The following is a 19,840-nucleotide window of genomic DNA, read 5'->3' on the forward strand; positions in this document are numbered from 1 at the left end:
GTGCATCTTTGGAACTCCATTCCTGACTCGCTAAGAGCCATATCTCCTTTCCACCACTTTAAGACGAACGTCAAAAACTGGCTGCACTCCCTAGACCACTGACCCCTGGACTGTTCTCATATACCTCTCTCTGCAGACATCTCCCAAATAAAATAGAATAACTACTATATCTATTGTATATATGTAAATGTATTCCTCACTTGTATATTTCTGCACACTGTATATACCCTGTATTTCTCTCTCATATCTCATGTTATATGTAAAGCTGTAACCTGCTCTGTGCCCAAATGCCCACGGGTCCGGCGCACACTATAAATGAATAAACAAATACAATTACAATTGGTTTGAAGGAAAGTCTGTGTAGGGCACCTGTGTTGTGTGCGCCTGATTACAGCAAAACCTTTATCGTTCAGACTGATGCCTGCGACACCGGAATTGGAGCTGTCTTGTCATCCTATCATATTCATCAGTAGAAAACTCAAAGGTAGAGAACTTAGGTGGGCTACTGTTGAAAGGCAATGTTTCATCATAATTTGGAGCCTTAGGCGTTTTAGACCCTACCTTACGGGATCTACCTTCAAGGTCCAAACAGACCAAAAGCCCCTGAAGTGGCTTATGCAGATGAAGGGTGAATAAAATGCTCAGGTGGTCCATTAGCCTGCAAGGACTAGACTTCACCATTGAGCATAGACCAGGGAAGAGTCACGATAATGCAAATGGCCTTTCCAGAAGGTATGTTGACCGTCTGGGTGAAGGTGTCAATCTCGTGCGAGATTAGACCACCCTAACCTCAGTCTGGGGGGGCGACTGTGATGCTGGAAATGCATTGGAGGGACAGGGTCACCCTGTCCTGTACTCCTTTTTCATGTGTATGTTGTATTGTTTTCTGCCCAGGCATCCATGTGGGACTCCTGGCAGTGCAGCTCTTCCTCTTTTTGGTCATGGTGAACAGGCCCTTGTGATACCCTTATAGCACCCATGGGTTTGTGGTACAACCCTGTACCCCTAGTGTATGTTTTTTGGGCACCTGTGTGTGGCCCACAGAACAGGGCATGGGCTGGTGGCGGCCACATGCTGAATTTGACAGGTGCTCTGAGTATCCTCCCTTTTGGGATACCCAGGCCCTGCCATTGGAATCAGTTGATTCCTGATAGGAGACAAGATGGCCCCTGTGGCCTCTTGCTTTCTATTGGCTGTTCCCTTGTTTTCCCAAAGTCCTTGGAAGACTTGTCCCTTCCCCCTGACTGGCTGTTGGGTGGAAGTTCCATATATGGTATTGTGGGGAAGTCCAGGCCAGACTGGCTGGAACCTTCCCAATGACCTTGGGGTGGGACCTGGGTGAATGGAGTGTGAGACCAATATGCACTTAATGTTATGGGTGTCCGGTTTCTGGTATGTAACACAATGAATGAGACAGCCCTGCCAGAAACTGGTATGAATGCAGTGTGGAGTGCTGAATGTATGGGTACTTGTCCCAATACACATTCCTTGTTGTGAGTGTCTGGAGGGAAGTGAATGGCCTGAATGCACTGTGAGCCTGATTGGCATCCTGCCTGCATGAATGCCCTTCTGAATGATTGGTTGTCTGAGTGTGTCCCAGCAGAGTGAATGAGAGACCAAACAGTATATCTGGGGACCTCTCACTGATGGAAATCATTCAGAAGCTGAAGTTGAAACTAGATGCTTATTCTCGAAGCCGAGCCAGAGGAAGAAGGTTGACTGCTGTTACCTTTGACGCAATTTGAAAGCTGCTGCGCCTTCAAGGAACTGATTCAAGAGAGGACCTGCCTGGTTAGGAGACCTCTTCCCGAGCTATAAACAGAAAAGCTGGGCTTAGGGTTACAGCTGGTCTGTTGGGCGACTCATTCAAAATTAATTAAGTGCAAAAGATCCAAAGTGTAAACAGGGATCAGTAACCCCTGTTACTGACATTCAATGATCTGTTGCTAATCACTGGGCCGACGGTAAGCCACAAAGAAACCCATCAAAAATAGTAAGGTAAGTATGCAAAAGCATAAGAAAAGATCCAGGACATTGCGCCTTATTTAAGGTGATTGTAAATTAATTTTATTCTCCTTTCTCAAAAAAGTTGCCCTTGTAATTACACGTGTTTCGGCCCCTGACGGTTCGATAATGTATCGAACCACACTGGGGCTCACTGGCTTCTTATTCAAGAAAAATGTATTGGGTCGAATCCCATTGTTATTTGACAAGGAAGGTAATCACTCGCTTCGGCTTCACTGATCACAGATTCGATACATTAGCCCTAATTTGAAAAAGGCCGTCAGGGGCCGAAACATGCGTAATTACAAGGGCAACTTTTTTGAGAAAGGAGAATAAAATACATTTAAAATCACCTTAAATAAGGCGCAATGTCCTGGATCTTCTTTTATGCTTTTACATACTTACCTTACTCTTCCCGAGGTAGGAGGGACCATCATGCACCAGCTAACCTTCACCAAGGCTCCCTGGAAGTCATCCTTCGAAAGACAGTCGACCGGAGACGGGGACCGCCGAGGAAACTGAAGAGAAGCGCCCAGACATTCTGTCCACCATCCTTGACCAGGGTTTGGAGGACCGCCGTGTTGCCCAGAACCGGGGACAAGTTGACGCTGTGCCACCAATGACCAGAGCGCAACGCTCCATTGCCTAAGAACACTTTGAATCAAGGGCTCCCTTGGTCATCACTGTCGACTGCTTTGTCCCGCCAGAGAAAGTCAAGGTCGCTGATGAACCGAGGAGTATCCGCCAGTGGGTTTCCCGCCACCCGAAGACCACAAAGACGCTGACAACCCGACACCCTTGCTTGGCCAAAGTTCTTCATTGACAGCAACTAACTATCATCGTCGAGGTGCACTGCACGCCTCATCTTCGCAGGACATACACGACTGATCGTTGACGAGCACCACCAGGACCGGAGCTGCTGTCTCAACGCCTTTGTGCACCTTTTCTTCGAGGGATCTCGGGAGTCCGTGGCTCTTGCCTTACAGGGAGTCACTCAAGAAGGATCCGTTGACGACCCGACCTTGCACTCTGCTACACCAGGTACATTGGGGTGGTAGAACTTTTATAGAAGGAAATAAGACTCTGATAAACAATATATGGACTGGGTTTGTTTATTATTTTATTTCCAGGTTGCCCAGGTGGGGGTATCCTCACACAGAACTGTGACTTAGTATCTAGAGTACTATACTGCCAATTGTTTAACCAACTTGCTTTCCTCCTCAAGTCTAATGTTGGTTCACTTTATTAATTGATTTGTATGCCATTGGAAACTGTCTGCAATTGATGCATGGAATCAAAGGGTAATAATTGTGGTACCACATAGAAACTGTATATATTTATCATTATATACTTTCCAGAGCACATAGTGTGTTATTGTATGTGCACATAATCAAAACCTCATTTATATAAAGAACTGTGTTATCACTAACATAGTGTGCGGACATTCCTTTGTGGGGGATTGGGGACAACCCTGTACTTAAGAACCAACCTGCATCACCTCCTGAAACTGTAATCCTTGATTGCTCGTCCATTGCCACCAACAATAGCACCAACAATAGAGAAATTTGGCTGGGGTGCTTCTACTCTGCCAAATGGAGGTACAGATAACCCCCCTCCAGTCTTTACACTTATCATGCAGTTTCGTTAGTTGAGTGTCTTTGCATCTTTAAAATACATTAGTAAAACCTAGAGTAGGATATTTAGACATTTTATTCTTCCATTAAGACATGGAAAATCCACACCAGATAAAAGCTATAGTTCAACCCTTATAGAAACAAATAAAGGAAAAGGGTATGTTATTTATAAAAACATTTAGGAAAAAGTGCACATTGCTGTACAACTGGAGCTTGGAAAATATGTGTTCATGTACCGTAAATTGCTGCTGCAGCGCTTAACAAAACTGTGTGATCCTGGGTAACTGATTTAATCTCAATGCCTCTTACTTTTCCAATTTGCCAGTTGCTAGACGTGATATAGTTCATTATTTTAAAATAAATCACATAAATAATAATAAAAGTGGCAATTCCTGTATTCCACACAACCAAAGTAATGTGCCCCTTGGCTCGCTCCTGGACACCCGACTTGTTTTTAATTGCATTTGTTAATAATGTACAGTATAGTCATATGACACATGCACACCTAAAGGTGAGCACATGAAACATACCAGATTATATTACTGGCAGTTCATCTATTTTTCATCTATTTCTTACATTCATATGCTGTCATTACAGTGCCCATAAATTTGTCACTGAAGCAAACTCTGGTACATGGAGGTAAAGTGATTTGCCCAATATTGCTCAATATGGTCACGCAAAGGTTGCCAGGATTAGACTCCAGGTCACCAAAGACCACAGTCATCAGCTTAGGCACTAGATCCAAAGAAGTGTAAACATACTGCACTCTATGGAAAACAGTACTTAAGCCAATCAGTGATTAACACTGAAATGACAGCGGGGACAGGGCAGTACCTTTAAAAGGGTGGTAGGGCTGTCGCAGAGCCAGGGAACAGGTGTGATGCCATGTCCCATTCCATTTACTAGTAACCGAGACATAGCCAGGATAGTTTAACAAGATCAAAATGTAGTCATAGGCGCCCCTGTGCGAGATCGAACACGGCCCATTGACCTGTTCTTTGGGAAGGTACCCACTCAAGAGTTTGCAGCCACACTTTAGCTCAGTGTACCATTCACAGATGGGAAATATCCATTTGCATATCAGTCCTTGTCCCCCCCCGCCCATATGGGCAGTCCAGCACCGAAATGCTATGGCAATTCGCTTCTGAACAAGTGTACCAACAGAAACCGCATACACGTGTTTCGGCCTTGTTCGGCATCATCTGTGAGGTGGAGCTGTGCCTCTCTGAGCACAGTGAGCAAGGGGTCCACGTCTGGATGCCCCTGCGAAACGTAGGGTGACTTGACCTAAGGCCCTTGAAATAATCAAAATTTGTTCTAAAAATTCGTTCTCCAGAGGGGCTCCCATGACTACATTTTGATTAATTTAACAAGATGATTACAGCAAAAGTATTTGGGAACACCCCAAGGGGTGCATGCACAGGGAAGGGGGTTTGTTCTCTCGTCTACCCACCACCGCACCCACATTTTCTGGAGTGACCAAACGTAGGTGGGGAGCCTGAACTAAGGGAGATTGGGGGGAGGGGAGTTCTCCCGATGAGAAAATGTTATATAGAATGGGTTAAAATTGTGCATTTTATAGTACACAGTGAAAAAATAGATTAAAAGTCACAGTTTACAATCAGTCTTTTATGGTAAGACACAAAAGAATTCCATTAGATGTCGAATCACCAACAATGCACAGGAGCATTTTCCCAACTCATTTTCATGATGCCTTTTCCCACCATATGCAAGTATTCTGCCAGTTTGCATGCTGGTGCACCTATATATGGCACTATTCCCACATGAGAACATATTCATGTTTTCTCTGCCCATAATCCCAGTGATGATACTATAAGAAAATATGTGCATGCTGGCTTTGCAAATATATGACTTTATACTCCTGTAAGAATATAGCCCTGTATAAATCCACTCCACAGTAGGAAAACATGTACTTGCTGTCCTTCCCTCCCTAATGTAACAACACTCATTATGGTGGATTTGCCCTTAATGATAGTAAACAAAGTCATTCCACAGTAAGAAAGATCCAGCATGCCTGCCCCATTGCAATATCCTCCCCACGCCCAACCCCTCCTCCATGTAATAACACTTATCAAGGTGGCTTTGATTTGCCCAGAAATTCCAGTAAAACATGGCATGCCCCTGTAAGATAACGTCCATGCTCCAATGCCCCTTTGGCCTCCAGCATCATACACATACACACACACACACATTAATTAATCATTTATAACACGCTTAACACCGGGTGCCAGTCTCTAAGTACGGACCGGGATTCAAACCTGTGTTGCTCTGTGTTGTCTTGCTATCCTCCCCACACGGACATTCTTCAATATTTACACACCAGACACACAACCATACAGGATTTCTGTCGTTAACACGAGCACCCAGACCATTCACACGATATGCACGTACTTGCATAGACCCCCATAGCACAGGCACTCCCTTGCATACACACAATACATATAATCCTCGCACACACGCCTACACACTGACAAAAATGCTTTGTTTCCCTTACCCATTTCTCTTCAGACTTGACATGACTCCCTCTAAGGTGCTCTTCAGGCCTCCCGGCTTCTAGGCTCCCCACAGACAGGAACCAGGAAGCAGGGAGAGCTTCCTCGTTCCTGACTTGTGACGTGGAGATGGGGAGCAGCCCTCGCTGCTTAGCTGCGGACAATCAATGTCCACCCATTGGGTGGGCCGTGCCCGCCTAGTCGCTGCGCTATCCACGCCCATAGCTAGTACATTCATCCTTCGCAGCTGGACTTAGCAGTCCTAACGCCTTTGTGGTGACTGGTGAAGCATCGGTCATACAGTACAGTACTGAACACTTCCTAGAGCAGATGGCAAAACATAGGATGTGACTATTATTCATCTTCACCAAGCTTTATTTCAGAAGATGCATTCCGTGAAAGCAACAAGCAAGTAAAAAATATCATATATGCGTGCATTTTACCACATCAACTGAACATTTACTACTGGACTATAATTATTTTACGAGAATTTCGTCGGTTCTGTGTGTTTTAACCATTGAATGAAAAACCGTTCGAAGATTAATTTTGGAAATATTTCTGATTCTTTAATTGAATTAATACACTGGCTGCATTATACATTACAAAATCAGTGCTTAAGAAATATCGTAACCGCTGGTTGAACAGCTGGCCTTCTAAATAGCTGGGTTATTTTTTTGTGTTTAAAAAGTTTTACTGAACTTCGCTCAAAGAGGGCAAAAAAAACAACGTGTAAGAGGAATTTGAAGTAAAACATGGGATCTGGTACAATATTAGATGCCTATACAGTTGGTACACATGGGGAGTCACAATTTCGGTGGTTAATGCTGTGATGAACACATACATATATTGTTATGGGGCTCTCTGTGGCCTAGGCGCGTGGCACAGCGCAGCGCGCAATGAGGGACACACACTGCTGGTGGCTTTCAGGTCCCGTTAGGGTCTGCCGCAAGGGCGCAAAACAGGCCTCTTTATTGACCCTTCCGCGTCATGACACGGTTATCTTGACACCATACCATACATGCCAACCCTCCCGATTTAGGTGGGAGACTCCCGATTTTTTCATTCAAAACAGTGCTATTTTTTACTGTCTCCCGCCTAAAATAACAATATCCCCAATGCATTCCTATGGGGAAAATGCATTCTCCCGATTTCGGTGCTGAAATCTCCCTCTCAGGGGCTTCGGAATGTTGGCATGTCTTCCACACTCCTCCCAATTTTTATTACAACAGGCCTTGGGCCCTCAGAACAGTTTATAAACAACAAAAGTGTAAAACTGGGTTTAAATAAACATGCAAATCACATAACCCCCCGCATGTCGAGAGACTCACAGTACTCTCCAGTCATGATCTCTATCCCCTGAGTGTCTCTTTCTCAGATGCTCAGGTCATAGTCCTTCAGTCGCACCGGAGGCCCTCTCAAATCTCTGGCAGGGTAGCGCCTTTCTGTCTCGCTTGCAGGCGCCGGTCCTAAGAGACATCCAGGTTCCCTGGGTGTTGGCTGGGTGGAAGCTTCTGGGTAGGGGTCTCCTGATATGTCATCATCCATGTCGCCTGCATAAGGATGGTGGACTGTGGTGTCCCTATTTTGTGCATGCCAGTCGGTCTGCAGCTGAGGTGGGCCTGATAGCCTCCTGAAACAGCTGAAGTTTCCTGTAACTGGCCTGTGGTTGTTGGGGGCCATTACTTGCAAACCTTGCACTCGCACTACCTTAAACAGTGTGGGCTCATGTGGAAGAGATAGCTTCTATCGTTTATTGATCCTGGATCTCTCCCCTCCAGTTCGGGTAGAAATGTGCGCAGACACCTTTGGAAGAGAGCCTCTACTGGAGATAATCCTGTCGAGAAGTGTGGGGTCGTCCTATACTCAAGGAGGAATTGGAAGACAGCCCTCTTTTCACATGATCCTTGTCCAAGTGCTATGCGGAAACACTTGTTGAGCGTACGCATGAAGCGTTCCGCTTCGCCATTTGCGCATGGCCACACTGGTGTTATTTTTCTGTGGCTGATGCCTCGTCTAGCTAGGAATTCTTCTAGGTTCGCACTCTGGAAAGGGGAGCCATTGTTCGAGCATACTTCCCTGGGGAAGCAATCGGTTGCAAATATTTTTTCCGTTACTGGAATGATGTCTTGTAGGGCTAAGAACAGGACATATTCGACCTCTGGGTACCGGGACCACTGGTCTAACATCACTAGGAAGTGCGAGTCTCTTCACATTGATCCAAAATCCATGTGGACGGTGTGCCATGGCTCCTCACTTCTGGGCATGGTCTGGATAGCCGGTTCTCTGACGTGAGTGGCTTGGCACCAATTGCAGGCCTTGATAAACTCTTCAACCTTTAACTCAAATGCTGGGAACCAAACCTTGAGCCTGAGGCAGCTTTTTGTTTTGGCTGCGCCGTTATCACTCGGTTAATCAGATCCTTGGGGATAATCATGTGGGGCACTCTCAGCAGGAGCCCCTCGTCTGTGAAAGTAAGTTCACCTTGTACTTTCCACAGTTGCTCCAACGTGTGTTCGGCTTCTTGTGTCTTGGAGCCCATGTCCTCCAGAACAGACTTCCATTTTCCTGACTCCATGGCATCACACAGGATTTGGAAGCATCCATCGCTTGCGGAAGCTGCTTTGTTTTCCGCAGTGTGCAGTTGGGGGCGGAACTCTCTATGGCGAGCCATAAGTGCGCTTCAGCTGCCACCACCTCCTCCTCGGAGACCGTGTTTGACAGTTTGCGGTGTCGAGACAAATAGTCTGCGGCATTGCTCTGTCCAGGTTTGTATTTCAGGTCCACATTGTATTCCTGGAGTGCCAGCAGCCACTTTTCAATGCGAGGAGGAGGGTTTGCCGACCCACCCGTCATGATGGGAAGAAGGGGTTTGTGATCGGTGACCACCTTCACCGTTTTCCTGTAAATGTATTTGTGGAAATGGCAGCATCCCCACAGTACTGTCAGGGAACAGGGGCAGCGGCTCATTTCGGAGAACCTGTGCACCCCTAAATCCATAACTGCGCTGACACCTCACACCAGGAGTCATGTTGATTGAAGACGCTGCAGCAGCCCCCACACCACCACACATGCAGGGAGGGTCATCCCAGCAACGTGGCTCACTTGCTCCCCTATGCGTATTCGACATCGATGGGGCCACTGGGACCTAGATGGGAACTGTGGCGGGAGCGTCTAGATATGTATTTCAACGCAACAGGGGAAAAGGATGACCTAACTAGGAAGTGCACCCTGATATATTCAGCCAGACCCGCAGTCCACAAGCTTGTCAAAATCTTGCGCCCCGCAGACGGCTCATATAACGCAGCCATCAAGACACTGACAGACTACATCAACCCTATGGTGAACACGGATTACACGGATTACGAGAAATCTGTGATGCGCACAGCCATGCAGCAAAGTGACAAAAACCTGGACAAATATCACGGTCGGCTCAGATACCTGGCCTCAACCTGTGAGTGTGAAAACGAAGATGAAGAGAGCGAAATAGAGAAAATGGCTGGTGAAAAAACCTTTCACGGCCAATAAAGCCTCATGGAAGGAAAGTGAAATCAAATATAAACACATGATACTAGAGGCTAAGAAAAACTTCTATAACAAACAGATAACCACAGCAGCCAACTCCACCAGTAAACTATTCAATATTTTGAAATCCGTAGAAAAACCTAAAGCCATCACCCCACCATTCTCACCCACACAAGAAGAATGTGATGCAACTCAGATTGCCTTCTTTAATAAAATCTCCAAAGCCAAGGATTCTATTACAAACTCCTTGATCAACAAAAAGACTACAGTCACTATGCCGGCTGAGACATCACCTCAACACCGAAACATTCAAGGTCACAGAAATTACCATCAATGGCATGACTAAGGGACCTGCCTCCATGAAACCCACCACATGTGTGGAGAACATTCTCCTGCCTAAAATAATTTTGGATAACACTGACATCTTCGCTCCTATATTAACTAAAATCATCAAAGCATCTTTTAGAGACCAGAAAGTACCTGACTCCATCAGAAGGGTCACAGTGATGCCGTTGGTTAAGAAACCCAACCTCGACCAAAGAGATCCCAACAATCTGAGACCCATTACTAACTGCAACTTTGTCCTAAAGATCATGGACATGATTGCCACCAGGCAACTTCAGGCACATGTGGAAACATCGAACTCCCTTCACCACCAAAGGTCGGGTTTCCGCCCCGCCCATAGCACGGAGACGGCCATGCTAGACTTACAGACCAAAATGCTCAGCATCATAGACAAGGGAAAGACAGGCTTCCTCATTCTCCTTGACCTAAGCGCAGCGTTCGATCTACTTGACCATAACTTACTCCAGACTGCACTAAAGAAAATCGCCAACTGTTCAGATTAAGCCATCGGCTGGATAATGTAATTCTTAAAAAACAGGATATCCAGGGTTCATTGGGGGGACAAGTTCTCCCTGGAAAAGGAAATTCTATGTGGAGTTCCCCAAGGAGCCAGCATGTCGCCATTGCTATTTAACCTTTACTTGAGATACCTATGCCTTGTCCTTGATCATATTAACACCTTTTTTTACCAACTTTGCCGACGATACGCAGCTGGTGTTTGAGCTGAGTGGCGACTATCAGAAAGATAGTGACCAGCTTACTATGATCTACAACAACGTGGAACAATGGATGGATTCCAATTGGAACTGTCTCAACGGAAAAAAAACCAGAGCTCATAGTATTAAGCTCTCCTTCAGCCAGAGCAAAATTATCCACCTCCTTTAGGTCATTCCAGATCAAAGATACACACATACTGGTCTTGAATAAGGTCAAAACCCTTGGTATGATGCTGGAAGCATAGTTGGGGGCCGATGCTCAAGCACAATACATAAAATAAAACTGTGCCTACCATCTCAGACTACTAATATCCATCCAGCCATACATATCAGAGGACAATTGCGCCACTATTGCAAGAGCCATCATAATGTCTCGCCTTGATTATGGTAACGCATTGGCCTTGGGTTCCACTAAACAGTGTTTGCATAGTTACCAAGTTGTCCAGAACAATGTGGTAAGGATTGTTAAGTACAAAAGCAGATCACAGCATATCAGTGACTCCAGAAGGGAGCTACACTGGCTGAAAACCGAAGACAGGGTACACTTTAAGGCACTAACACTCGTGCACAGATGTTTCTTTAGAAAAGCCCCAGCCTACCTAAAATCCAGGATTCAATCATATGTACCCAGCAGAACACTAAGATCTTCCTACCCTGGTAAAATCATAGTGGCCCCACACAAACTCAAGTGCGGCCTACGCAGATCCTTTCCCATACTTGCAGCCGACCTTTGGAACAAACTTCCCAACCACATAAGATTGGAAACCAACTACATGCGTTTCCGCAAACTGGTGAAAACCCATATCTTCAAATAATAACCACCTGGAGGTCCACTACCTAGCTCCTGTGTAAATCTCTCGGTTTGTCCCGTCTTCAAGTAGTTATGTCTATCTGTATCGTGTTCCTGTATCTGCGCCCGAGGCTTGCTAGCTACCGGCGCAATATAAATATTAAATAATAAATAATAATAATTAAAAATAATGAGATTAAACTCCAAATTATCATTGGATGTCACTCGGTAAAGCACCGGAAACAGATTCTGCGAGAAGCAGGCATCACACTCCTCAGGATCCTCGAACTAGGATGCTCCCACAAACTGGTGGACGTAAGGGCCTCCAAAATGGTGTTGGCCGTGAAATCGGTAAAGCTTGATGAAGTGTGCCTAGTAGGACGACAAACTCCAAGGAACCAAGGAATGCATGTCGGCAGAAGAAACAGCGAAACACTACCACATACATTTTCTTAAGACCTTGGGAAAGAGCAATGTCTCAGTAACAAAATATACATTCTATTGAGAAGCATTATACCTGAAACAGAATGAGAAGCGAATAAGTTAAATTTAAAGGAAGGACGTATAAAATACATTTAAAATTGAACTATTAAATTTTAACCACACAGTGGCAGTATCGTACAATCACGAAGAAAGAAAACAAAACTGAAAGAAGACTCTTGTCTAGAACAGTACCATCTGTTGGTGGTACACAGATGACTTTTTATTGATTGTGTGCAATCTCAGAAGAATTCTTGAGAATGGGTCACTGATTACATCAATCACACTCTCAAGGAGACAGTGTGACAATATGTTTTTAGTAAAGAAGCTCTTTAAGTGGTGAGCTTCATACAGCCTGTTTTGCCTTTTTCAGCTGGGTATTGTGGTGGCCTGGCCATGGGCATCTGGGCAGGCCACACCGAGCCCCTGGGTCACCAGACAGGCACCCGCTCTGCAGGCATGCAGTGGGCGGACCGTAGGGAGCATCCTAAGGCTGTGGCATCGCCAGGAATCAAATTTAGGAGGGGCACAGAGGGGGCCAAAGAAAAAAGTAGGGGGGGCGCAGACAAAGGTAGGGGGAGAACATGGTCACTGCTCCTCTTAGGTGGGAGGGCACAAGGGGGGGAACAGGGGTTCACAGGGGGGGCCCGGCCCCCCGGATATCCCCCTACCGACGCCACTGACCTAAGGCATCCAGATCACCAGAGCCACATACCATAGATAGCAGACTGCAGGGGGCACCCTGCGGCATCCAGATCACCAGAGCCGCATACCTCTACTGGGGGCACCCAGCCCACAGCAACCTAGGCTCTGAGGGCACCCAGGGCAGGGCTGCACCAACGGCCATGTACACATGGCAGGATACAACCTTTGGGACTGTGTTGCCCAGCAGGGGCACCGTTCGGATGCCGGGCCACGTGGACGGGCCCTCGGCATGCTGCGCGGCACCAGCATGGTGCATACAACCACGACGCAGGAGTCAGTTCTGGATCGACTGACGAGGCGGAAACGGCTTGTCCCTTTTATTGGTTTGGCCACATGGTTGCAACCATGTGACCATTACACAAATCCTGGGAGATACCATGCTCTCAAGAGGGGTGACATGTTACCTGAGGCTGAGGCATAGCCGAAAGCTTTCCTATGTGGTAGTAGCATAGTACTGTTTCATTGAATCAGAGGGAGAGTCAGCACTGGCTGGTTACGGTTGGGAAAAGTATTCTACAGTACAAATATCCGTGAAATAAAATGAACTTTATGCGTTCTATCTTGTTTGAGGTATCAAATGTGTAGTCAAAAGGTTCGTTTTAGTCATGCACCTATACTGCATGTAGAAGTCGCTTACTTATACTCAAACGCAGCAGCAGTCCTCTGTGCCATGTTGATTAGTTTTAGGAACAGGTGTTATTCGGCATCGAAATCTGGGCGACCTGGTTTCTGTGCGATTTTACACCAATTCATAAACTTAATGGAACATGCCGCCTGCCTTGTCCGTGCATGGCAGGCAGCATTTACAAGGATCAATTCCACTTGGTCTTTGAATGTGCCAAAACCGGGTGGTACTGCATTCAGATTCCTGCTTCTTATCCCAAATTAAAATCAATGGGCGTGAAGATGTGGAATAGAAGTTTAGTTAAAGGCAGATCACTTGAAGGGCACTCCCTGAGTTAAGGCTTGGAAACCATGGATTTTTCTAGCAAGTGACCCCACAAAATCAGCGCCGAATGAAGAATTCATGTTCCTGAGTTTGAATCAACAGTGTGGATGGGATATCTGCTGTGCAAACCTCACCAATGGAGACACCTGGAAGAGGGTAGAAGTGGGCGGGGAGACTGGAGACCTCAATCCACAATCGGTAATAATGGGCAAAGAAGAAAAAATAACCTAGCAAATGAAACATGTTGACACTTAAACAAGGTAATGGGACACCTAATGCACAGACAAGAATGGCTTCAGACCCAAGACAACGATTACTGAAACCATAGTACACAGCATGGCAGAATAACATACAAGGGAAATGCAACTGATAAACGCCAAGGCAGAATAATATGCAAGGTAATTGCAAATGATAAACAGCACAGCAGAATAACAGCAGCTCACTCTGACATGGAGAGATGATATAAAAGTAGTATTTACACAGCTCAATGGGATAAAACTTTAAATCAGGTTGAATATTACAACTCTTGAATAAATTCAGACCATTCAAAATATGCAGAGGATAATCCTTTATATAGAGGCAACTGAAACTGTTCGAATGAAATACTGTACACTTTAACTTTACAAACAAGATACATTCTTAAAACAGCACACTGTGGGGGCACTAGAGCGCTGTGACCGGATGTAGTCGCAGTGTCAGAGGGCTCTGCAACTAACCTTGTAATATATACTGTTTTTTCTACATAAACTCACCACATCGGCACTTGTAAAACGCTTGCCTGGTGGGTGACGGTCGGGAGATGGGGCGATCGTGGGGCAGACCTTGCTCTCATGGTGTGGAGTGGGGAGAGAAACGAGTGTTAAAAAGGGGTTGCCGGAAGAGGTGCAGAAGGCCTTGGACAAAATAGCTGGGATCTAAGCCAAAGGGTGGCCTGAAATTCAGAGCATAATTGTACACCATTGGAGGAGGATCAAAGAGAAAGAAAAGGAGGTCACACAAAAGAGGCTGGCCGACGAAGCAAAACTAGTGCAGACAAAATTAGCGAAGGTCGCCGCCATTACTGCCAGTGTAACTGCAGACAGAGGAAACGAAGGAGAGGAAAACGCGGGAGGAAGACCCATTGGGATAGCAGCGCAGTGGGTTGGAGAGGACCAAGGACAGTGGAACGGAGAGGAACAGCCATGCCAAGGATCACAGTGGCAGAACAGGCCGGCCCAAGGAAGAGGTGGGTACCGTGGGCAGAGGGGTGGATATGGAGGAATGGGAAACAGAGGGTATGGTGGGCAAGGACCAAGAGGAGGACAACAGGGGTCGTGTTGGAATTGTGGAAGATGGGGCATTATTCACGAGATTGTAGAATGCGACCATCAGGGTATTTTCAGCAGCAACAGCAGCAGCCCATGAACAATGAACAGGGGTGGGGCTGCCCACACCCAGGTAGCCCTTGTGGAGCTCTAATGGGAAGAGGGGGACAACAAGATCAGTACTGCTATGACCCCCAAATGCAACAAAGACAGCCAGCCCCACAACAGCAGCAGCAGCCACAACAGCAAAACGCACTACAGCCCATGGCAAGACAAAACTCAGTAGGGAACATAAATAATAACCCTTTTGCAGCGGCCGCAAACGGTGCCCCTGCACCATTCCGTGGCATAACAGTCATAGGTGACAACGTTTTTTCAGTGCCAGGTCAGCAAAGATACCAAGACTAGGACAGCCCACAGGGAGCACTTGCGTGTCTAGTCCTATTCACCACACAAAATGCAAATGAGGAACCACTAGTGGCGGCAGAGATAGGAAACAAGCAGTTTATCTTTATGGTAGACTCTGGAGCAGAAAAATCATGTCTCACAGAAGGGCGGTTTCAGCTCTCGGGAAGAAATTTGGAGACGCTGGGGTTCTCTGGGGCTATTTTAAAAGTTCCTTATACAAAAGATCTTGATGTAAAAGTAGGGGGAAAAACAGTGCGTGCACCCTTATTGTATTACGAAGACGCGCCAATCAATTTGATGGGACGAGACTTGCTCAGTAAGTTAAACATGACCATAACCTTTACTGAAAGAGGGATAGTGTGCTCGACGCCAGGGGTATGCCCCGTACGAGCACTCCTGATAAGCACGATTACAAAGGAAGTTGCAGTAAGAGGGATCCCCATTGACATGGACATGTTCATCTATGGAATACAGGTATTAGCCCGAGTAGTGCCTGAAATAACACAAAAAGAGTGGAGAATACCATCAGACTTCATATTCCACCCAATCACACCAACAGATGTAGTGCCAGGCACAATTATATCTATAGACATTGAGGCAGTTCAAGTTTCCAACAAACGCATTGTGGTCATAGGCCTGGACGCGCAGGGACGCAAATGGAGAAGTGTGCTATGCATAGAGCCAAACATAATGCTAAAAGATATAACTGATGAAGAATTGTTTACCGATTACGAGGGGGATGGAGAAATAATAATGGAAATAAGCATACCATGTGACATTATGATCCAATTCAGAGAAATACACAACCCACTCATGGCTAACATAAAGGCCCCACTGACAATATTTGAGGAAGACATGGCCAGGGTAGCACCTGAAATTTGGATTACAGGGCCACACATGTGGGATTCTTGCATGAGGTGACTCCCATAAAGATAAAACTGAAACCAGGTGCCCTCCCGCCCAGAGTGAAACAATACCCAATATCCAAAGAAGCAGAGGAAGGTATTAGAGAAACAGTGAATGCACTCCTAAGCCAAGGTATCTTAGTGCCATCAACTTCCCCATGCAACACAGCGATTTTTCCGATTAAGAAAGCGAAAGGAGGGGTGTGGAGAATGGTCCAGGACCTCCGCCCACTCAATGACGTCATCCAAAAAGAGTTCCCATTAGTGCTTAACCCGGCATCAATATTGTGCAGTATACCAAGAGGCAACTTGCTTCACTGTCATTGATTTGAAAAATGCCCTTTTCTCTGTGCCACTTGCACCAGAATCGCAGTACCTCACAGCTTTTACATTAGGAAACAGCAGATATGAACACCGCGGACTCCCACAGGGGTATTGCGAGAGCCCAAGCATTTTTAACAGAGTACTACGAGAAGACATCGGCAACATAGATGTAGGGAGCACCATTATACAGTACGTAGATGATTTACTCGTCTGCAGCAAAACAGAAGAAGAGTGTAGAGAAGACTCGATAACACTGCTTAACGTATTGGCTGCCACAGTGCTGGGGGAAGAGTTTAAGGAATACCTAGCACAACTAACGAGCACAACTAACGCGCGCAGTACGCAGCATAGCAAAACAAATTGCTCCGCCTTTTACTGAAGATGTAGCAACAGACACCTCCATGCCGGCAGCAGATAGCCCGGTGGGGCCATTAATGCCAGGGGAACACATCTATGTTAGAAGCTTTGTAAGAAGGTGGAATTCACCAAGATTTCATGGTCCATACACAGTGGTGTACAGCACCCCAACTGCAGTTAAAGTGAAGGGACTGAAATACTGGGTGCACCTATCAGATGTGAGAAGGGTGCGCAGTGTCGCACTCCCCCAAAATGAAACAGACTGCGTGGATGGCACCGCTAACACAGTCTGACACGATGAAAACTGCAACTAAGACAGGGAAAGAATAGTGAAAAAGCAAAATGTTTTTTTTATATATATTCTGTCTTTCTCTCTCTCTCTTTTTTCTTTTTTCCTTTTTAAATTTCAAATGAATCGTGTTATTTTTTCTATTTTTCTTCATTATTTACATGACAAATGGAAAGAAATTGTTAAATGCCTAATTGAGCAAAAAGATGAAAAAGAATGAACAAATGCAAATATGTTTCTTTTCATGATGACTTAACGAATTTGTCTCGCCCACATAGGTTCAACATGAGCCAATGCGATGAAACGGCTGAGCAGGCTGAAATGTTAGATAGAAATAGGGATGCCACTAGGGCCAGTAGATTAAGTAATGTGGAATGCGTTATAAAATATGCTGCCATACTATTTGCAATAATGATGTTTTATTTTATTTGGTATAATGTTGTTTTATTTATGGCAAATGAAATGAACTAAGGGGGAGCGGGGCTAATATGACAAAACCAGGGTCTAAACTAATATGGACTGGAGTAACAACCATTTTGAAGGACACTTATAATGTTGAATCAAATAGCATAAATGCAACACCACCCTATGTACAATTACACGTGAACAAAACTGCTATTCCATTGTTGAGTAATACTATGGCTAAGGAAATAGAGCTTGGATGGAATGTAAATGACGATTACTATTGGTTGACCAACTCCAGAAATACAAGCATGCACACACACACGGCACCAGAAACCACTACTGAATACACACGTCACTATGAACAACATTGATGATGCATGGTCCAGAATATTCCCACTGCAATATCAACGAGTTGGTACCCAATGAAAAAGCAAAAGAAGGAGGAGAAAAAGGGGGGCGGGAAAAAACAGATATGATATTTATCACAATCTGGGGTTAGATGAAATAGAGGACCCCCGACACCCTAACCAATCAAATAAATGGTATTCAGACATGAGCACCGCAGCAAAGCAAGCAAGTAATGAAAGTTGCTACGTGTGCTCACTTATTCCTCATGCAACTGGAACCCCAAAAATGTTAGTTCCACAGAAAGTACCCTTGTCTGAGGCCCAATGTTTGATTCATCTGATGCTGTGTAGAATAAAAAAGACATTTCAGGCACACACAGTCGGAAAAATTTGAAAACGAACAAACATGCACCAGCAGACGACAAGGAGTAATCTGCCTCCAAGAGCCATTTTTCATCATAAAAAGGACAAGGTATGCAGACGACAAGTGGCATGATGAAACAATTAAATGCAAAGCTGAGGGGCTTCGAGGGCTGCCAGACGAAACATACGAGTGGGCAAAAGAAACGTGCATCCCCATCTGGTCACAGCATATCACCAAGCTGACATGGGTCACACCCCTGGAGAGACCCATAAAGATTCAAAGGGAAATACTGCACGAACTTTGCTTCCATGGAGAAGGGAAGGTGAATATGGGAACCGCACAACAGTGCAATAAGACTTTAATAATACCAGATATGAAAAAAGGCACTGCTGCATTAATGGACATATACTGGATCTGTGGCAAACGAGCTTACCTGCATCTCCCAGCATCCTGGAGGGGCACTTGTGCCCTAGCCACACTTCACTCAGCACTAATGGTGATACCAGAGAGCCACGTTCAGTTTACAGCAAGGCCTTCGGCTGACAGTTCGACAGCAGGCCAATCGGCTGACATATCGGCAGCAGGGCAATCGGCTGAACCATCGACAGCGCCCAATGAGACAATCACGGAGCCCCCAGCATACAAACTATTGTCAGAAGAAACATTGAGAACCAAGTTGTCACGCAGCAAAAGATCCAATTATATTTTGTCCAAATCGTCAGAACTCCTTGCTGAAATCCCGCAGCAGTATAAGCTTTTCTCATCTGCAGAGACATTTTTTGCATCATTTCTAGCACCAGGCGTTCAAGCAAGGACAAACGCGAAATGGCTGCAGATAACACGCTGGGAGCTCATCCAGCTGGCTAACGACACTGAAGAAGGATTCAACATCATAAAAATAGAGCTCTGTGCACTGCGCCTGATGAAGATGCAAAACAGATATGTCTTAGATCTTATCACGGCGATGGACGGAGGTGTTGGCAAAAGAATTGGGGGGCGTGTTGCGCGTTCGTACCAACTTCAGATGCTGATAACGGGACACTGTCACACGTGATAACAGCAGTGCATAATTTAGGAGAAAGAATGAGAGCAGAAGGTGGAGCAGACAACAACACGTGGTTCGACAATCTGTTCAGCTGGATACCATCATGGGTGAACATAGCAGCGAAGATACTCATTCTGATTATTGTCTTTCTTCTCCTAATATTCTGTGTGTGCCAACTGGGACTAAGATGCTGTGAAAATAATATGCCTAATTCAGCGATGATGATGGTAAGAGTGGGCCGACAGACAACGGTGGCTACCATGATATATACCCAAGTACAAACTGGAGAATACACCACACCGCAGTATAGAATGACTGCCATCTGTAGGCAGTATGGGGACGTGGTCGATAGTCTACATCACACTACCATTAAAGAACCAAAGAACTTGCTGTGGTATAACGAGGTTTGGATAGATTTAGATGGAGATGGTGGG

Source organism: Ambystoma mexicanum, chromosome 2q, assembly GCF_040938575.1.
Source record: "Ambystoma mexicanum isolate Mex_15411 chromosome 2q, UKY_AmexF1_1, whole genome shotgun sequence".
Taxonomy (NCBI): Eukaryota; Metazoa; Chordata; class Amphibia; order Caudata; family Ambystomatidae; genus Ambystoma; species Ambystoma mexicanum.